The sequence below is a fragment of the Crocuta crocuta genome, unplaced genomic scaffold (genome assembly GCF_008692635.1).
Source record: "Crocuta crocuta isolate KB4526 unplaced genomic scaffold, BGI_CrCroc_1.0 scaffold96, whole genome shotgun sequence".
NCBI lineage: Eukaryota > Metazoa > Chordata > Mammalia > Carnivora > Hyaenidae > Crocuta > Crocuta crocuta.
In genome coordinates this window covers 355,115-375,449 of record NW_027531522.1, presented here as the reverse complement: position 1 = coordinate 375,449, position 20,335 = coordinate 355,115, and the positions used below count along the sequence as shown (strand labels likewise).

Here is a 20,335-nt window from a genome sequence, read left to right as displayed (position 1 = left end):
GTCTTTCTCACAAAGGAAAATTCCTTACTGCAGCTCTCCTAAACAGTGCAAGTGCCTTAAATTGGATTGCTAAGTCTGCCATACCCTGCTAAACAGCTATGATCACAACTGGATCACCATTCTCTTGAATCTCCTAGAGAAGTCTTCAGGGAGCAGCAGAAGGCCCCAGCTCCTGCACTTGCCAAATAAAACACCTGTCAACACCTCCAGGTGTCTCTCCTATAGCTAGCATTTAGTCACTGCAAAGGACAGATGACTGTTACCTGGCTGATAGCATAGATAAATAGGACAGACTGGACTGCTTGTCTTCAGGTAACCCCTCCAAAAACATTATTTGTTTTAGCATTAGACTGAACTATTTGTACTGAACTGGATTCTCTAAGGCCTAGCAGCGGCCCAGGAGGCAACACTGGAGAAACTGTCAGCCTGTGCTCACTGACTTAGGACCTATCTGGGGAAGAAGGGGACAGCAACTAAAAACACCACATTCTTCACAGGAATACTGGTGCAGCAGCCAAACATTAACTTTGTCCTTCCCAAAGTAAGGATATTCTTAATTATGGGGGGCCAAGGGGATTGGACCTCTCAGAAGGATAACTTATTAATTATGTGCAGTGTGAGGCGGTTATCCCTAAAATGGGAATCATCCAATTGGAAAATGCGCCTGGGTGGCTCAGTCGGTTTAAGCATCCACCTCTTGATTTCAGCTCAAGTCATGATCTCATAGTTTCACGGGTTCGGGCCCTGCATAAGCAGCACAGAGCCTGCTTGGGATTCTCTCTCTCCCTCTCTCTCTGCTCCTTCCCCATTCACACCATCTCTGTCTGTCTCAAAATAAATAAATAAAACTTAAAAACAAACAAAATGTAATTGGAAACTTGTCCCTGATTTCAGTTAAAGTGATCAATGACATCACCTCGGCCCTGGAGCCATTCAGGTCAGTCAATTCACTGACCACGATTATGATGGATGACAGAGTGTCCTGGACTCCTCGTTGCAGGCCAAGGCGATTAAATCTGCATTCCTAAATACATCCTGTAGTTCTTAGATTAATGCCCTGGGTCAAGCAGAAAGTCAGTGAAGAAACTTACAGAGAAAGCCACCTGGCTCTCTAAAGCAGCCCCTGGCACTTGCTCAGATGCCTGTCTAGGACAGGTGAGGTCAATATTGCAGTTGGACCTCATCCTGCTGCCCTGTTGACAGTGAATAACCTTAATTAAACACCTTATGAGATAAACTGAATGGCTCTGGTCCCAGCCTTTGACAGACAAATTAACAAGTCACCAGTGAAAAGTACAATCATGGGAAATTTTACCAGAAGCCAAGAAATGTATAGAAATTAGGAGCAAATACTGTTGAAGGCAAATTGTCTTCATAAATGGAAGCATGGTTCCATAACATTTCTGTATAACTTGTGTGTAAAGCCACTGCCTCTCTTTGTTCCATAATATCTTGTTAAATATGTTTTTTTAGCAAACCGTCATGAAGGATAAAAATGTCTCCCTCAGGAGCAAAGGGCAGGTTTATTTACTGTCTCAAATAACAAAGATGTCATCTCCCTCCAGGATTAACACTGGACAGGCTACTTCCCATTGTAAAAGTATGGGTTCCCTAACCTGAAGGTTCCTCTCCTTTAATAGACCAGACTGCAATACAAGCAAGGTAGAACTACAGGCATCTCTTAGCTCTCTTCACATTTCTCTATGGAGCTTGGGCTTGGGAAACTGGCACAAATGCCAACACTGGTTCCTGCTATTGTCACGAATAAGAAGTCCTATGTCTCTGATCCAGTCATACTGTATCTTCTACCGGCATCCACGAAACTATGCCAGGCTAACTTGCTAGCTTGCATAGATGGCAAAAGCTTAGGCCCTTCACAGTTCTTGAAACAAAACAAACCCATATTTATAATAAAACAATTCACAACTCAGGCCAGTCCCTTCCCCTCAGCAAATCTGAAGATTATCTGATATAGTCATTGATGTTACAAATTGTAAAGAGCTACATTTGTTAATGCCTCTACTTATCTTTTAAACACTTTCCTTTTCTAACAGCTCAAGTTTAACTAGTACAAATTTTAGCTTCATTCTGATTGACATGAAATTAAGTTTGGGGGTTCATAATTCCATAGAAAAGAAAATATTGAGACTTCCATATTTTGGAGATTTTGGAAAGTAAAATACATGGACTAACACTCACCTTCGTTTGCTCTTAACTCCCTGAACAATCATCTCTGTGTCCTCTGCAAGGTCACCTTAGAGATGCAATGCCTTCATAGTCCTAGGCTCTCTCTGCTTTATCATTTCTCCTTGGCAAACTCACCCACATTCAGGTTTAAACTGCCATTTATACACACATACACTTTATTTCAGACTTCTCCCCTAAGCTGCAGAATTATACAAAAAAAGTGTGACATTACTCTCAGATATGTCACTGGCGCCTCAAAATGAAGCCCAAAATCAAACAGAGTCTACTCAACTCTATTTCAATGTTCCTACATCAGTTCTCTCTCAAGCTATTTAAGTCAGGGGCGCCTGGGTGGTTCAGTCAGTTAAGTATCTGACTCTAGATTTCAGCTCAGGTCATGATCTCATGGTTTGTGAGACTGAGCCCCATGTCGGGCTCTGCAATGATGGCAAAGCCTGCAATTATTTAAGACCGGTATTTAGCATTTACTTCATAGCCAATGTCACTAAATATTGTCACATTTACCTTTAACAAGTGCTGCTGAGAATGTGGAGAAAAGGGAACCCTTGTGCACTATTAATAAGAATATAAATGGGTGTAGCCACTATGTAAAAAGGTATGGAGGTTTCTCAAAAAATTAAAAATAGAACTACCATATGATGCAGCAATTCCACCTCTGAGTATTTATCTGAAGAAAATGAAAAACACTAATTCAAAAAGATATATGCACTCCCATGTTCACTGCAGCACTGTTTACAATTGCCAAGAAATAGGCAGAAAAAACCTAAGTGCCCATCAATGGATGAATGGATGAAGAAGCTGTGGTATATACATCTGTGTGTGTGTGTGTGTGTGTGTGTGTGTGTGTGTGTGTGTGTGTGAGAGAGAGAGAGAGAGAGAGAGATGTGTGTGTGATATATATGTCACCCCAATGGTATACTATACAATAGAGTACTATTCAGCCATAAAAAAGGTATGAAATATTGCCATTTGCAACACCATGGAGGACACTAAGAGTATTATGCTAAGTGAAATAAGACAGAAAAAGACATATTATCATATGATCTCACTTATATGTAGAATCTAAAAGCCAAACAAAAAACATGCCCACAGATACAGAGAATACTCTGGTGGCTGCCAGAGGCACAGGCTGGGCCAAATGGGTTAAGAGTGTCAAAAGGTACAAGCTTATCTTATAAAATAAACAAGTTATGGGAATGTAATGTGCAGCATGGTGACTTTAGCTAATAATACTATACTGCATATCTGAAAGTTGCTAAAAGTAAATCTTAAAAGTCTTCACAAAAAAATTCTTTTTGTGGGGCACCTGGGTGGCTTAGTCGGTTAAGCGTCCGACTTTCGCTTAGGTCATGATCTCGCGGTTCGTGGGTTCGAGTCCCGCATCGGGCTCTGTGCTGACTGCCAGCTCAGAGCCTGGAGCCTGTTTCACAGTCTGTGACTCCCTCTCTCTCTGACCCTCCCCTGCTCACGCTGTCTCTCTCTCTCTCTCCTAGAAATAAATAAAAAACATTAAAAAAAAATTTTTTTTTGTAAGTATGTACAGGGACAGATGTTAATTAGACTTATTGTGGTGATCACTTTGCAATATATACAAATATTGAATCATTATGTTGTAAAGCTGAAACTAATATGTCAATTATACCTGAATTTAAATACATACACATATACAAACTAGAAACGTGTTTCCTTCGGTTTCCAACACCTTAATCACAGTCAATCTACTCTATCGTCTCTCACCTTGGTTATTGCAACAGCCCTCTAGTCCACTTGCATCCAATCTATTCTCTTTCCAATCTGTTTTTTATTTATGGTATAATCATGATGATCTTTACAAAAACAGTAAACTTGAGAAACAAAATGAAAAACTTTGAAGACCTCTCATCTGATTAAATCCTATTAAGAGAACACCCCACTCAGTTCCCAGTAAAGGAATTCAAAATGGCTCAAGTTCTTCGTCTAACCTCTCAAACATCATGGTATGCACAACTCTCCTTAAAATCATCTTTTTCACCCATCCCACTTCCCTTACACATTGCAGATGTATTTAGGACACTATTTCAAATTACTTGAAGGTTTCTGTCTCTGAGTCCACTCCCTCCCCAATCTCCCAAGTAGGAATCACAACCCCTCCTGCAATGTACAGCCCTCCATATGACAGACTGAGTGAATACAGCAGGTAGGAGGAGGGGAACAGACTTGGAACATTTGTAATAACAACAGCACGCATATGTTCACCAAGCCAAAGTTAGCTTTTTCAGGGAGACTAATTCCTACTCATACTTGAATTTCTTTACTTTCACACTTTTATCATCTTTAGACAGCAAACTAAGCAGTTTGATATAAAGAAAATTAGTTTTCAATTCCAATATACAGCAGATCAAATTTAAGAGTTACCTTGTTACTCACATGATCACCTTGCAGCAATCCCTAGCACAGCTGTAAACCACTGGTTTAAAGAAAACACACACACACACACACACACACACACACACACACACACACATATCTAGGTCTGACCACTGGCTCCTGCATGTACTAGTTGTGACATTTTATACAAGCTTTTTAGCTCGCTAAGATTCCATTTTGCTTATATAAAATAGGGATAACAGAATAATATTGCTTGATACATAGAAGTACTAAAATAATTCCATAAATCTGAGTCATATATCAAACTATCTAATCTACAACCCTGCAGTTAAGGTAGACTATTTCTTAAAATTAATGTGAAAACATGGACATATCACATTATGTATTAGAAACATAAGGAGTATAGGGGTGCCTGGATGGCTCAGTCAGCTGGGCATCTGACTTCAGCTCAGGTCATGATCTCCCAATTCGTGGGTTCAAGCCCTGTGTCAGGCTCTGTGTTGACACCTAGCTCAGAGCCTGGAGCCTGTTTCAGATTCTGTGTCTCCCTCTCTCTCTGACCCTCCACTGCTCATGCTGTCTCCTCTCAGAAATAAATAAAACATTTAAAATTTTTTTAAAAAATATATGTATAAGGAGTGTTGAACCTGGAGTGAACTAAGTGCTAAAGGAACTAAGCCGAAAAACAGAAAGAAAAAAGCCACATTATCTCACTTACATGTAGAATCTAACAAATGTCAAACACACAGAAGGAGACTGGGTGGGGAGGTAGAGGAAATGAACAATCTAAAAAGCTGAATGCACAAAAAGCAGAGCAGAAGATGGTTACCAGACTCTGGGAGTGCGGGAAATGGGGAGATATTGGTCAAAGGCTACAAACAAAGCTGCAGTTATACAGAATGAATAAGTCTAGCGATCTAATGTAGAGCAGGATGACTACAGTTAATAATACCATACTGAATACTAGAAATTTACAAAAAGTGAATTTCAGGTGCTCTCATCACACACACACATACACACACACGGTAACTTTGTGAGAAGATTTTAATTAGTTTGATTATACTAATCATTTCCCTATGTATATGTGTATGTTGTACACCTTAAATATATACAATTTTTATTTTAAAAAGTAAAACAGGGGAGCCTGGCTGGCTAAGTTGGAAGAGCATGCAATTCTTGATCTCGAGGTAATGAGTTCAAGCCTCTTGATGGGTGCAGAGATTACTTAAATAAATAAAACTTTAAAATAACAGATAATAAAAAAATAATAAGTAAGATGATGAATGCGAATTATGTTCAAATCTCCAGTTTTGCATTAGCAGGATTTTAGAGGACTCCTCAGAACTAGTCTAATGATCAATTAAGACTCTGGAAGCTTGGGGCGCCTGGGTGGCTCAGTTGGTTAAGCGTCCGACTTCGACTCAGGTCATGATCTCATGGTTCATGGGTTGGAGCCCCGCGTCAGGCTCTGTGCTGACAGCTCAGAGCCTGGAACCTGTCTTTGGATTCTGTGTCTCCCTCCTTCTCTGACCCTCCCCTGCTTACTCTCTCTCTCTTTCAAAAATAAATGAAACATTAAAAAAATAGACTCTGGAAGCTTAAAATTAAATGATTCCAAGCCCTAAAGACTATAATTCCCTTGAAGGAAGAGAGCACATGTTACAGATGTGGCTATCAGCGGGACAAACTAGAGAAAAGCTGGAAACCCAGAGACAAGTTCTAATAAATGAAGATCATCATGTTTGATGATTCAGCACTTAATGAAGTGATAAAATCGAAATAGAATGTACATGAGAAATGTGGATGTAAAAGACAGGATGTACATGTTCAGAGGATCACCTTTTAAGGCATGAGTACATTCCTGAAGAACTTAGACATAATCCAAAGCTAAAAAAAAAAAAAAATCAGAGAACTTAGTTAAACATAGGACAGCGTTTCTGTTTGCTGCCTAAATATCAAATGACAATAAAATAGTTTAACAATTTCCTTGTCCAGTTTTGGACTTATGCAATGGTTTGTAGAAGTTTTTCATTTGAAGGAAGTCTTCACATTTTAAAAATAATTTTTTGAATTTTGTTGATATTTTACATTGCATTGTCAGCACACAAAATGAACTCATACTGCAATGGGCTGGTAACAAAGACATAGTTGCAACAGTCTAATGCAAAGCAAACAAGGCCTCTGAATTTGGGTAATCTAAGAGGCATAATCTAGAGCTAAGATAACACAAAGAGAAAATTCTTTTGACTGACTCAATATGAAAAGTACAAATAATATTAAGAGTTGTGAGACAGAATAATGAAAATGGGGAAAATAAGATAATCAACAGAAATGGTCTGAACATCCTGAATAAAACTAAAACAAACTCTCTCCCTAACCAGTTATATAAATAAGGGAAGAAATAAGGAAACAGTGAAGTGGGAGTTTGAAAAATTAACCTGAAAGCAAAAATTATGTGGCTTCAAAGCCAGGTATAGCACACACCCACTTACTCACAACCAGACATCTCTCTCATTCCCACACTCCCATCCGATGAAGTACTGATGCCAAACCTTCCAAACTCATCTACAACTTCAATGCCTCCCAATAAAAACCCCAACAGAGTCTTTCATAGTTTCAAAACATATATGGATGGGCAAAGGGGAAAGAATGACCATGATGTGTCTTTTAAAAAATTAGAAAGGGGGAAGTGGGAGGGTGTCTGGCTGGTTCAGTCAGAAGAGCATACATACAGCTCCTGATATCAGGGTCTTGAGTTCGAGCCCTACATTGGGTGTACAGATTACTTAAATATATAAAACTTTTTAAAAGCTGAGGTAGGGAGGAGGGACTTGCCCATTAAGATTTATTATAAAGCCAATATAAGTAAAAGAGTATAGACAAATTCAACAGAAGAGAGAACTCACAAACAAGCTCACACTTACAAGGAAACTTGAATCTTACACAGTGATGACACAAAGGAAAGAACTCATTATACAAACGGGGCAACTAGTTTCCATAGAGAAAGAAAACACTAATAATGGAACCCTACCTCACACTACAGAGAAAAAAACAATTCCAGATCCATTAAATGTAAATGCAAATAAGCTCGGCATATTTATATTTGAAATATTATACATTAATACGAATGAACTATCATGAAGTGTAGATAAATCCTAGAAACATAATGCTTAATTTTTAAAAAGGAAGTGACACTAGACTACATACAGCATGAATCTATTTTTACTAAACCCAAGTATAAATACAATTAAACAACAATTACTTAGGAATACATATTTATGTGATAAGCTTTTCTGAAGGGCAAGGAAATAAATATTTTCTTGGGAGTATGGATTGAAGCACCTAAGTAGAGAAACGGAATTGCTATTTTCTACTTTGGTGGTGGATTCCCAGATGTTTATTATTACAAATGTTGTAATATACCTTACATGTATTCTTTTGAATGTATTAAGCATAATTTTTCAAAAGTCTTTTAATCATACAAAGTACAAACAGAACACAGAGAAAAAAATGATTAATATTCCTCAAGGAGCATCAAGAAACTCCATAAAAGAAATCTCATTTTAGCCAACCATACTGAGCAGACCAAAAAGAAGAAAGGAGGATGGGAAGCAGAAGAAAATCCAAGTACAGGGAACAGCATAAGCAAAGGCAAATAGACATGAAAATACAATACCTGCTAAGAGGTTAGAGAAAACTTTACACAGCATGAATAAAAACAAGTTAAACTCTGCTCTAAAAGTTATTAAAGACTAAGGAAATTAGAAAATCATTATTTGACAATTACTTTTTAAAGGGTCAAGCAGACTGTTTATAATATAAGCAGATCAGGAATTTAATAGGTAAAGTAAATTTTGTGAAAAGCAAAGGTTCTCATTAAAATATTTCACAAGTGATTTTATTTAGAAAGGAAAATATCATTTTTTAAGACAAATGTTGAAATAAGACAATTTTGTTAAGCACACAAGATTTTTAAGTTATCTTTTAAGATATGATTGTTTTAAATTATTATACTGAAAAATGTTGTTTTCATTATATTCTCTCTCCTTTTCTTTACCAATGGGGGGTAGGGAGAGGAAAACATGCTTCTTTTACAGATCCTCCCAAAAATTCCTTTCTAATTATCAAAAGACAAAAAGGCAGAGCAGAAAGGAAGTATGACACTGCAAAACTATTCAATATTTCACGTATTTTCTACAATATCATATTGGAAGGCCTACTATCCTCACAACTGGCACTACACCAATAAAGGAAGGCATTATAGGTTTCTACCAAAGAACTTTGTATATAAGTAAAAGCACAATAAATGTTTGCTGCAAGAATAACTACAGAATGAAAATCAAAACACTTTTGCCCTAAATAAAGAGAGAGGAGTATAAAAGGGGTAGAAAAAAGTGTAAAAGAGTCCTGAGACAAGCCACACAGAGAAAGCCTTCAGCCAAGAGAGAGACAATCTTTGTTTGTTGCTGCTTATTTGGACCAGACTCTGGAAATGGCCCTATGCCCAAAATTCTGTGTTACAGAGCTTTGTTCAATAAGCTTGAAACAAGGTCCCAATCAACTGCAAAGTTAACTTGATTCAGAATGACCTATATATACACACTATAAAATAGACCTATTTAGAAAAGATGAGCTGCAAAATAAGACTCTGGTGGAAAAGCATAATCTAAAACACTTGGATCAGAATTATTCTGAAATATTTTAAACAGTGAAAAACTGGATTTGTCACGAACAGTTTGGCCCATACCCAATTTTTCAGTACCACCCAATGACATTTTTCTGTCTCTTCTTTTCCTGCCTAAGAATCTAAGACACAATGAAGATGACTATACATGGTAATTATACATCTACCTCAAAAAAGAAATTTTTGTGGGGCATCTAACTGGCTCAGTCCAAAAAGACCATGCAACTCTTAGTTTCAGGGTTGTGAGTTCAAGCCCCATATTGGATATAGAGATTACTTAAATTAAAATAAATAAATAAACTTTAAAAAACATAAAAATAATTTTTTGTGCTTAATTTAGTGATAAGCATTTTTTTTTAATGTTTTATTTATTTCTGAGAGAGAGAGAGAGAGAGAGAGACAGCGTGAGTAGGGAGTGTCAGGCTCCAGGCTCTGAGCTAGCTGTCAGCACAGAATCAGACGCAGGGCTCGAACCCACGAACCGTGAGATCATGACTTGAGCCAAAGTCAAACGCTTAACCGACTGAGCCACCCAGGCACCCCAGTGATAACCATTTTTGATCCAAAGTAGGATCTAAGGCAAATATGAACTTTTAAGAGAACATTACGGGCGCCTACATGGCTCAGTTGGTTGAGCGCCTGACTCTTGATTTTGGATCAGGTTATGATTTCACAGTTCTTTAGATCGAGTCCCAAGTCAGGTTCTGCACTCACAGCGTGTGGAGCCTGCCTGGGATACTCTCTCTCTCTCTTTCTCTCTGTCCTTACCCCCCCTTCTCAAATTAATTAATTAAAAAAAAAAAAGACAAAGTACATTAGATCACAATTTTTCTTCCAAATACCACATCATCAACCTGTTACTCCTTACTAAGAATTAACATTTGTTTTAATATTTCATGAGTGTCTTTGCCTTGTTCAAAATATAATATATGTGTTGGGCGTCTGGGTGGCTCAGTCAGTTGAGCCTCCCACTTCGGCTCAAGTCATGATCTCGTGGTTTGTGGGTTTGAGCCCTGCCTCAGGCTCTGTGCTGACAGCTCAGAGCCTGGAGCCTGCTTCAGATTCTGTGTTTCCCTCTCTCTCTGCCCCTCCCACACTCATGCTCTGTTTCTCTCTGGGTCAATAAATAAACAATAAAAAATGTTTTTAATATCTAATGTACGTACTTAAAATTCTGTAGAAATGTCAAGCATTATAGTCTAATGACTAAGAGCACAAGTTCAAGAACCAGACTGTGTTGATTTAAAAACAGACCCTACCGTTTACTAGTTGTGTGACCTTGGGCAAATGGCTTAACCTCTCCATGCCCTCAGTTTCTTACCATACAGATGATATATAAAAACTAAAAACCGTATCAACCTGACACCATCACTGTGGGGAATAAATGAGTTTTTATAAAGGAATTTCAGCAGTGTCTGGCATGCAGAAAGAACCAAAAAAAAGTCAGCTTTTAATTATTATATTATTATTCTACTATTATACTGTTATTATATACACTACATATACTGTTATTATCTGCACTATCAGTGTAGAGCCAGATGCAGGGCTTGAACTCAGGAACTATGAGATGGTGACCTGAGTCAAAAATCAAGAGTTGGACACTTAACCAGCTGAGCCACCCAGGCACCCCAACAAATACAACTCTTATAAGTTGTACTCTTACAATATTTACTCTTAGAAATTAAAAACTGTTACTTAGTTCATTTAAGATGCCCAGCTACATTAAACATATAAGGAGTACAAATCAGTATTACCAGAATAAAAGAATCAAATCCAAGACTTTGAAAACATTTGAATTATACTCAACAGGAGTGCTTTCTGAGCCTACTCAATTCTTTCATATTCATCATTAAAGTTTTTTGGTCCTATAACTCTTCTAACAAGTAACAATCACATTTGGGGATATTTGCACAGAGAAGATATTTAAAGGTACAATTTGGTACTTCAGATTAAATTCAGAAGACTGATTATACATTAGTGGCTCTTCTGACACTTCACCAAAATGACTGCCCAAAAATAAATTTATATATAATAATTAATACATAAATATTTTAGGGACACCTGGGTGGCTCAGTCGTTAAGCATCCAACTTTGACTCAGGTCATGATCTCGCAGTCTGTGAGTTCGAGTCCCACTTTGGGCTATGTGCTAACAGCTTAGAGCCTGGAACCTGCTTCAGATTTTGTGTCTCCCTCTCTCTCTGCCCCTCCCTCATTCATGCTCTGTCTCTGTCTCTCTCTCTCTCAAAATAAACATTTAAAAAGTTTTTTAAAAATACATAAGTATTTTATATAGAAGTAACTCACTACACACACACACACACACACACACACACACACACACACACACACACACACGTTTTTCCTCCCTATAAGGACAAGGGGAAGTAAAAGGAAAAAAAATCAGTGCAGAAGAACTTCCAATAAATTTCTGGCTATCAGAAAGCAAATGGAGTCCAAGTAACTAACTGATCAGAACAGACAGAAAAAGTTAGAATCTAAGACGCCTGGGGATAGCAAGTTATCCTAAAAGAAAAAAAATAATAACCCTTGAGAGGCTCAGGATTTGGAAGTGACAGGTTCTATAGACTACAAAAGTGAGGAACAAAATCAAAACCATAATGAGATACCACTTGACATCCACCAGGGTGGCTATCATAAAAAACATATAGATAAAACCATGTTTGTGAGAATATAGAGAAATTGAAACTCTCACACACTGCCTGTGAAAATGTAGAATGCTGCAGCCACTTTGGAAAACAATTGGCTATTCCTTGAATGGTTAAACACAGAGTTACCTTATGATCCCACAATTCTATTCCTAGGTATATAACCAATATATCTAAAAACATATGTCCACACAGAAACTTGTATATAAATGTTCAGGTTCCATCATTAATCATATTTCCAAAGAGGAAACAATTCAAAACAATTTTCAAACAGGAAACAATTCAAATATCCATTAATTGCTAAATGGATAAATAAAATGTGACAGATCCACAGACTAGACTATTATTTGGCAATAACACGAAATAAGTACTAATACATGCTACAATATGAATGAACCTTGAAAACAATCATGCTAAGTGAAAGAAACCATCACAAAGAAATACATATAACATGATTCCATTTATATGAAACATCCAGAATAGGCAAATCTATAGAGATAAAAAGTAGATTACTAATTGTTTAAGGCTGGTGGAGAAAGGATACAGGAATTGAGGAGTGGCAGTTAGGGAGTACAGAGGGTTCTTTTTAGGGTAATGACAGTGTTCCAAAATGGTTGGTGGCAAAAGCTACTCAATTGTACATTTTAAGTGTGTGAGTTACACAGCATGTATATTATATTCCAATAAAACTTTTTTTAAAAGTGAGGAAAAAGCTCAAGTTGGATAACTGTGTGTCTATATAGTAAGTAGTGGAGTTCCCTCACAGCCCTTCCACTCACCATGGTCTCAGATGCCAGCATTCCCTCATGAATGTAATTCTCAAGACAAAAATTAGAAAATTCTCCAGGACAGAAATATAATGACACAAGGACAGATTTCTATGTATCGAAAATCTAGTGTGTCCCTGCTCAAATCCCAATCACCCCATCAAGTAGTAATCTGTCACATAGTTATAGTTTCTACCTAAGCATTTTAGTTTCTCATTCTCAAATAGAAACAGCAGGGATCACTAGATTATCTGAGGCAATATTTCATAAGGGGGAGGGGAAAACCTAAAAAAACTGTATTATTTTTTCAGAGACCAGACGAATACTTAAAAACAAGGATTTATATCACATGCAGAAAAATTAAAGATAATCCATTAGTAAGAATTTAGTTTGTGGAAAAGAAAGAATAAGAAAACTCTTAAAAATTAAAAATAATGGTAAATACTAAAATAGATAACACTGGAATGTACAGTTGAGGAAGTCTCCCAAAGAGATGGAAACTAAAAAGGAAAACAGTACTAAAATATTAATACAAAAGGTCTAATATCTTAATAGAACATCTAGGAAAAAAAGAACAGAATATAACGGAAAAAAATTAGCAAAGAAATAACACATATCCCAAAAATACAATAGCATCTCTCCACTGAAAGGGCCCACTGACTGCCAACACAACATACAGATCTTCCTCAACTGACAATGGGGTTACAACCTATTAAACGTAGAAGTTGAAAATATTGTATTTTTTTTTTTCCAAACAAAAGGTCTCATACATTACTGAACCACCCTACAAGTGCAGAAGCATAGACACAGGAAAAAAATTTTTCCCCAATAAAACATGTCTATTGCTCAGACAATAGTTTACAGAGTGGTATGGCTACAAGCAAGTAAACCTCAATACAGGATAAATGTGTGCCATGTCATGTGTGACTCCGTACAGACCCAGTTTGGTTCTTCTCCAGTGTCTCCTCTTAAAGCTGTATCTGATTTTATTACTAGTTTTCATCCAAATCCACTGGGGAATGGGATGATTTTGCTTCCGTTTCTTGGGCAGGAATCACTGAATACTGAAGACATGGCAAGGAGCAGTCAACTATACACACCACCATGGCAGAGCAAAGCCAAAAATGTATTTAATACACCTAACCTACTGAACATCCTAGCTTTGCCCAATTCACCATAAACGAGCTCATGAGGACATTTACAGTAGCCTCCATTTGGAACAAAGCCATTTTATAACAAAGTGTTGAATACCTCAGTAATTTATTGAATACTGTACTCAAAGTAAAAATCAGAAAGGCTGTATGGGTGCAGAATGGTGTTAAGTGCATCAGTTGTTTACCCTCATGATCACATGGCTGACAGAGCTAAGGGTTGTGGTCACTGCCGCTGCCCAGCATCATGAAAGGAAATGATCAAAATTTAAAATACAGTTTCTACTGAATGCATATCATTCATGCACTGTCACAAAGTCAAAAAATCTTAAGTCAAACTATCGTAAATAAAGGACCATCCGTACTTTTAAAAAAAGATCAATATCAAGTTATATCCCTATGAAATTTCAAACACCACAGCTGAAAACAATAAATAGTCCAAAGGTTTCCAGAGAGGAAAAGACAAGTTACATACAAAGAATCTAAAATCAGAGACATATCTTGACAGTTCAATGAAAATCCCAGAAACTAGAGGAAATGGGATTATTGCCTTTAAAAGTCTGAGGGAAAACAATTTTCAGTCTAAAATAAGAGCAGCACAGCATAGCAATAATCAGATTCTTTTTTTTTAAGATTTTATTTTTTAAGTAATCTTTACAACCAACATGAGGCTCGAACAGACAATCCCAAGATTTAGAGTCACATGCTCCACTGACTGAGCCAGCCCTGCACCCCAGTGAAAAGCAGATTCTAAAACCAGACTGCCTGGGGCGCCTGGGTGGCTTAGTTGGTTAAGCATCCGACTTTCACTTAGGTCATGATCTCGCAGTTCGTGGGTTCGAGCCCCGCGTCGGGCTCTGTGCTGACTGCCAGCTCAGAGCCTGGAGCCTATTTCAGAGTCTGTGTCTCCCTCTCTCTGACCCTCCCCTGCTCACGCTGTCTCTCTCTCTCTCTCTCTCCTAGAAATAAATAAAAATATTTTAAAAAATAAGAAAATAAAAAAAATAAAACCAGACTGCCTAATTAAAATAATGCTCTTTAATAGCTACATGATCCTAAATAAGCCACATAACTCTCTGTGTATCAGTTTCTTTATCTGTAAGATGGGACTGCTGTGAGGATGAATTCATTTGTAGGTGTTCACATGTATAATAAAAAGCCAGATACACAGTACGCACTATGTAAGTGCTCTAAAGAGCAAGGCTGAGAATAGAATCTGGCTTATCATTATAATCCTTTACATAATATCTAAATGGTTTTTAACCACATTCACATACTATTGAAGGGAAGTAAGAAACTGTGAAATGAAGCTCAATAGTTAACAGCTCAGTACAGAATAATATCCATATGCCTTTAGCTCAGATGAGACAGACAGAAAAACAGAAAATAAAATATTTTACTGAAAGAGAACCACCTCCTGACTAGACAGGCAGTCAAGAAGGGAAGCAGAATGTGGTGAGACAGATTCTTGGTCTGGGTAAGTTAGTAAAATCAGAGTAAACCAGGACAGAGTGGGTCAGTTTAAAATTAACAACACAGTGTGTTGATAAGAGTAAAATACTATACAGTGTTCAAATAGATAAACGAATTTTAAGCAGACTTAATGAACAAGTTTTTTAAATAATGAGATTCATTGAAGGGGTCTTTTTCTTTTTTTAGTGAGGCTAAATTAAACGCATTTTAAATTCAAAAGTAATAGGAAAATAAAAGTGACAGACTTTACAGCTAACTAAAACTCACTAGGGTGCTTAGGTGGCTCAGTTGGTTGGGTGTCCGACTCGCTTTCAGTTTGGGTCTTGATCTTGCAGTTCTTGAGTTCAAGCCCTGCATCAGGTTCTACAGTGATAGTGCAGAGCCCTCTGGGGATTCTCTCTCTCTCTCTCTCTCTCTTCCCCTCCTCCCTGTTCCTCCCCGGCGTGTGTGTGTGTGTGCGCGCGCACGCACACACACACACGCGTGCGCTTTCTCTCTCTCTCAATAAATAAATAAATAAACTTAAAAAAACCTCATTAATACCTTGCTAAAATAAGGAATGCTAACTGGGGCAATATGGCAGATTAGATCATCTGAAAACTGTCCCATTACAAACTATCTAAATAAACATCCTTAACAGACTGTGACAGCATCTTTAAAAATTCATAGCCCAGAGGTGCCTGGGTGGCTCAGTTGGTTGAGTGTTGGACTTCGGCTCAGGTCATGATCTCGCCGTTTGTGAGTTCGAGCCCCACATCGGGCTCTGCTAACAGCTTAGAGGCTGGAGCCTGCTTCAGACTCTGGGTCTTCCTCTCTCTCTCTCCCTCCCCAGCTCATGCTTTGGCTGTCTGTCTGTCTGTCTGTCTGTCTCTGTCTGTCTGTCTGTCTCTCTCTCTCTTACACACGCACACACACACACACAAATATAAATAAATAAATAAAAATAAAAAATAATTTAAAAAATTCATAGCCCAATGCTAAAGAGAGTAAAAAAAATCCAGGAAGAGGACAAAGGTAGGAATAAGACCCAGAGCAGAAACGTGAAAGAACTACCCTACAGAGACTTGCTAGCCATTAGAAAAGGAGATAGGGCTTTTATGCCAAATGGGAACAAAACAGAAGGCCTCAGTTCACTGAAGGTGAGAATGCAGAACTGACATGGCAAAAGGGACTTAGCAGATGTGATTAAGTTCAGGGTCTTGAGACAGAAAGATTATCTGAGGCTTCTGAGGTGGGCTCCTGTAATCAAAAGAGTCTTTAAAAGGTAAAGAAGAAGGTGGGAGAGTTAATGCTGATCAGAGTGACTGCCATGTGAAATGACTCAACTGGCCATTTCTGGCTTAAAGATAGAGGAAGAGGCCACCAACTAAGAAATGCAGAAGATCTCTAGAAGCTGAAAAAAAGATGAGAACAGACTCTCTCACAGAATGTCCAGAAGGAACACAGCTCCAGCCCACATCTTCATTTTGGCCCAGTGAAACCCATTTCAGACTTCTGACCTGACTTTAAGACAGTAAAGCTGTGTGGTTTTAAGTCACTAAGTTTGTGGTAATCTGTCACAGCAGCTATAGAAAATATACATACGGGGGTGGGGGGAGGGGTTGTCTTATGGACTGTAACATGTTCCTATGAAGGTTCAGGTTCAAAACAGTCCTGGATTGATGGACTTAGCAGGTTATTTATTAAGTTAAGGGTCTTGAGACAGAAATATTACCTGAGATTTCTGAGGTGGGCTCCTGTTACCCTTAACAAAACCAGGAATATATCTACAGTTTATCTTATTACTCTATTCCTCTTAGACTAGACAGGCTATCTCAAAGATGAGATCTTAAGATAGGCTCACAATCAAAATCTATAAAACACGTAAGGAAATAATTCACTATCACCAAGAAACAAAATAGAAATACAAGCAACATGCACACACAGTAAGGCCTCCAAAGAATGTTAATCCAAGGAGAATGTTAATCCAGAAAAAGAAAATAAAGAGAAAAAAATACAACAGGTAACATAAATTAAAAGTACAAAATAATGGTGATACATCTGAATCCAAATATATCACTAAATACAGTAAGTGTAAATGTAATAAATGCCCCAGTTAAAAGAAGTATCACAGTATATTTTTTTAAAATCCAGTTATGCTTTGGGGCACCTGGGTGGCTCAGTCAGCTGAGCGTCCAACTTCAGCTCAAGCCAGGATCTCATGGTTCATGAGTTCAAGCCCCACATTGAGCTCATTGCTGTGAGCCTGTCAGGTCACAACCACTTCAGATCCTCTGTCCCCCTCTCTATGCCCCTCCCAACTTGTGTTCTCCCAAAAAAGTAAACATTTATAAATAAATAAATGAATGAATAAGTAAGTCTAGTTATGCTTAGATGAGACAAAGCTTTCAAAAATAAACGGGAAAGGGGGCGCCTGAGTGGCTCAGTCAGTTGAGTGTCCAACTTTGGCTCAGGTCATGATCTCACAGTTCACGGAGTTTGAGTTCTGTGCTGACAGCTCAGAGCCTGGAGCCTGCTTTGAATTCCTTGTTTCCCTCTCTCTCTGCCCCTCCTCTAGTTGTACTTGGTATCTCTCTTTCTCAAAAAGAAAAAGAAAAAGAAAAATAGGGACGCCTGTGTGGCTCAGTCGGTTAAAGTAGCCAACTTCAGCTCAGTCATGAACTCGTAGTCTGTGAGTTCAAGCCCTGCATCAGGCTCTCGGCTGACAGCTCAGAGCCTAGAGCCTGCTTCGGATTCTGTGTCTCCCTCTCTCTCTGTCCCTCCCCTGCTCATGCTGTGTCTCTCAGAAATAAATGTTAAATAAAAATAATTAAAGTAAAAATAAACATAAAAAATTGTTTAAAACACAGGAAAAAGCTGAAAGTAAGCAAACAGAAAAGATATATCCTATATAGTAATATGTACTATATTAATAATATAAAGACAAAATAAACTATAACCAAAAAGGATTCCTAGAGATGGTCCTTTATTCCATAATACTGTTATATTTTATCAAAAATATTTTTAACGAATTGAAATACTCAATGAAGGTTTTATAATTTATACTTTGCTCTTCAAAAAGAATAAACTAAACACATCAAAGAGGTTGCTTACATGCCAAGCCTGGTGAGGGGACGGTTTTAGAAAAAATGAACACATGCACATAAAACTGCAGGTGGCTAGAAAGGAAACCAACTAAAAGGAAAAAAATCTAAAAACAGGCTTAGAACAGTGATTCTAACTGCTTTCATTTGGATTTTCAAATCATTTCAGAGCTGAAACGGGGAGCTAAAATATGTACAATTTGTTTTTTACCAAGAGGGTTATTTCAGAAATAAGTTCTGCCATAATTAAATACACTTATTTATGTCTTAGAAGTTCTCAGGTACCCCTAGCAATTCAGAAGCCAAGGAATTTTTAAATACAAAATGACCTTAATGACAAAATACAGCAAAATATATTATTCTTGACTAGTTGAAATAAAAATTCCTATGACAATAAATTTGTGGTCTCTCACAAAATATTTTTAGGGATCTTATATTTGATACACATGCCAGGTTCTTTATATGTTTCCTCTATCTTTGAAGAGTATTATGGATTTACAAGCCCCAAAACCTAAAAAACTTAGAAAAAGACTTAAAATGTAAAAAGACTTAAAATGTAAACAAGTTTCTTGAAAAAATTAAGACAATAGGAGTGGTTTTGAAACAGGAAGCTACTAAATCCAAAAAGTCATCTCTAATTTATCACCTGAATCTAATCATTGGGAAATATTAAACTTGTCCCGGACATTATACATTCTATTCTACATAACTGACATTATACATTCTACAAATTAACTGGCCTATCATTTTCAAAAGTATTCAGGTCAGGGAAAGTAAAGAATGACTGAGGAACTATTCCAGATTAAAGAAGGCTAAGGAGACATAATAACATAAATGCTTCCGAACCGGATTTTTTCTTACAAAGCTACTGGAACAATTGGAAAATTTAAATGGAATTTGAGGATTAGATGTTAGCATATATCAATGTTTATCATCTGATTTTGATGATCATGTTGTGGCTATGCAGAATATACTTGTGTCTAGAAAATACATGCCAAAGTATTGAGGGGTGACAGGGCACCATACTAGCCAGTTATTCTCAAACAGTTCAGAACAAAATGCTCTTTGTCCTGTACTTGCAACTTTTCTATTAAGTTGAAAATTTTCCCCCCAAAATGTTTAATTTTTTTTTAAGAAAAACCTACCCCCAACATGGGAATCAAACTCACAACCCTGAGATCAAGAGTTACATGCTCTACCAACTGAGTCAGCCAGGCAGCCCCCCAAAAAAGTTTTAAGTCATCTTTATTACTAGTCACAGGATTTTTTTTTTTTTTTTAGTTCACAGATTCAGAGGCATTTAGTGATCAACGTTCCATTAATCTATGAAGGAACAGAACCAAGTAAGATTTCTCTAAAAAGAGGATATACTGATTTTTTTTCATCAACTAAACTTAAAAGGGGATGATCTCATTCAAAACTGACAAATTCTAATGGCCCTAAATCATCACACTCCCCTAAAGAAATTCTATGACCTTGGGGCACCTGGGTGGCTCAGTTGGTAGAGCATCTGACTTCTGCTCAGGTCATGATCTCATGGTTCTTGAGTTCGAGCCAAGCGTCAGGCACTGTGCTGACAGCTCAGACCCTGGAACCTGCTTCAGATTCTGTGTCTCCCTCTTTCTCTGCCCCTCCCCCACTTGCACTCAGTTTGTCTCTCTCAATTCTAATGATAAATGCTGTGAAAATAAAGTATAGGATGCTATACAAATAGTTAACAAAGAACTCTAATAATATATGTGCAGATAGAGGAAGGGCAGAAAGGGGCATTAGGGAAAAACTGCCCTTTAATAAAATTTAGAGTAAGACCTCAAGGATGAGCAGGAGTTAGCTAGGTGAAACACATCTGTAACAATGAAGGCCAGGACACTGACGTGGCAGCGAGCATTTAGTATGCCTGGAACTTAAAAGTCCACAAAGGGTTAGTAGTAAGG

At 37.6% G+C, this 20,335-nt stretch overlaps 1 protein-coding gene across 9 annotated transcripts in view; it reads right to left on the bottom strand.

Annotated features, from left to right (window-relative positions):
• Positions 1-20,335, bottom strand: part of ABI1 (abl interactor 1) — a 129,457-nt gene that overhangs the window by 39,443 nt on the left and 69,679 nt on the right. The window lies entirely within an intron of this gene.